The 2093-nt window shown below is 49.1% G+C and overlaps 1 pseudogene; it reads left to right on the top strand.

The window, feature by feature from the left end:
• Nucleotides 1–490: 490 nt before the first annotated feature.
• On the top strand, nt 491–1808 carry LOC150011547 (keratin, type I cytoskeletal 18 pseudogene; annotated as a pseudogene).
• Nucleotides 1809–2093: the final 285 nt, after the last annotated feature.

The following is a 2093-nucleotide window of genomic DNA, read 5'->3' as shown; positions in this document are numbered from 1 at the left end:
CAGGGTCTCTTTCCATGGCTTGTATTCTATTAGGAGGCTAGCTTGGGCTTTCTTGCGTGGCACCTCATCGCAGCAAGAGAACAAAGCAAAAGGTCTGTGGTTTCTTAGGGCCAAGGCTCAAAAATTGTGTGGCATCATTTTTGCCATACTCTGTCAGTCCAAAAAAATTAATATTGGAGGGTATATAATGGTATGAAGTCAAGGAATGATTAATGGGGAACCATTTCATGGCAATAAACCCCAGTTATCCTAAGGAATATTTCTATAATTCCATTGCATTAGATGCAAAAGTTAAGTTATTCCCCTCTTCAATGACCATCCAAAATCAGCTCACTATTCCTACACAAAAACTTCAAAGTAGTTGTCCAATGAAGCAACAGAAGTACAGTGAACGTACCTGAATAAAATACAGAATTCCTTTAACTCATTGGGTACTTAGTTGGTTGATTAGTTTTAAAAGTTAAAAATGGGACTGCAGCTTCAACCTGAGTCTCGGCTTCTTGCCTTTCTCCCTGGGCAACATGAGCTTCAGCACACGCTCCAGCTTCTCCACAAACTACCGGAGCCTGGGCTCTGTGCAGTCTCCCAGCCACCGGGTCTGGCCGGTCAGCAGCGCGGCCAGCGTCTATGCAGGCGCCGGGGGCTCGGGCTCCCGGATCTCGGTGTCCCACTCCACCAGCGTGCGGGGCAACTGGGGATCCGGGGGCCTGGCTGCAGGGATGGCCGGGGGTCTGGCAGGCATAGGGGGCATCCAGAGCGAGAAGGAGACTATGCAATGCCTGAATGACCGCCTGGCCTCCTATCTGGAGAGGGTGAGAAGCCTGGAGGCTGAGAATCAGAGACTGGAGAGCAAAATCCGGGAACACCTAGAGAGGATGTGACCCCAGGTCAGAGACTGGGCGCATTATTTCAAGACCATCAAGGACCTGAGGGCTCAGATCTTTGCAAACTCTGTGGACAATGCCCGCATCATTCTGCAGATTGACAACGCCCGTCTTGCTGCTGATGACTTCAGAGTCAAGTATGAGATGGAGCTGGCCATGTGCCAGTCTGTGGAGAATGACATCAATGGGCTCTGAAAGATCATTTATGACACCAACATCACTCGGCTACAGCTGGACATGGAGATCGAGACTCTCGAGGAGCTGATCTTCATGAAGAACTGCGAGGAGGAAGTAAATGGTCTAAAAAACCAGATTGCCAGCTCTGGGCTGACTGTGGAGTTGGATGCCCCCAAATCTCAAAACCTCGGCAAAATCACGGAGGACATCTGGGCCCAGTATGACGATCTGGCTCGTTAGAACCGAGAGGAGCTAGACAAGTACTGGTCCCATCAGATTGAGGAGAGCACCACAGTGGTCACCTCACAGATCGCTGAGACAGGAGCTGCTGAGATGACACTCACGGAGCTGAGACGTACAGTCCAGTCCTTGCAGATTGACCTGGACTCAATGAGAAATCTGAAGGCCAGTTTGAAGCACAGCCTGAGGGAGGTGGAGACGTGCTATGCCATGCAGATGGAGCAGCTCAATGGGATCCTGCTGCATCTGGAGTCAGAGCTGGCCCAGACCCGGGCAGAGGGGCAGCACCAGGCCCAGGAGTATGAGGCTGTGTTGAACATCAAGGTCAAGCTGGAGGCTGAGATTGCCACCTACTGCCGCCTACTGGAAGAAGGGGAGGACGTCGATCTTGTTGACGCCCTGGACAACAGCCACTCCTTACAAACCATCCAAAAGACCACCACCCACAGGACTGTGGATGGCAAAGTGGTGTCTGAAGTCAACGATACCAAAGTTTTGAGCCGTTAAAGGCAGCAGAAGTGGGGGATCTTTTTGCAGGGCAGGAGGCCAATAAAAAGTTAAGAGTTCATTGAAAAAAAAAAGTTAAAAATGGGGAATCATAACACAAATTATATGAAATCTTACACATTTCATTTTAACAAAAAATGAACAGATATGCATTTATTCACTGATATTTTTTTTTAAAGTATATTTTATTGATTATGTTGTTACAGTAGTTCCAATTTTTTCCCCTTTACTCCCCTCCACCCAGTATCTCCCTCCCCCAGCATCCCCCCCCAAGTCCATACCCAT

Source organism: Furipterus horrens, unplaced genomic scaffold, assembly GCF_987537825.1.
Source record: "Furipterus horrens unplaced genomic scaffold, mFurHor1.1.pri manual_scaffold_4, whole genome shotgun sequence".
NCBI lineage: Eukaryota > Metazoa > Chordata > Mammalia > Chiroptera > Furipteridae > Furipterus > Furipterus horrens.
The sequence above is the reverse complement of the archived record's forward strand: the minus strand, read 5'-3'. Positions and strand labels throughout refer to the sequence as shown.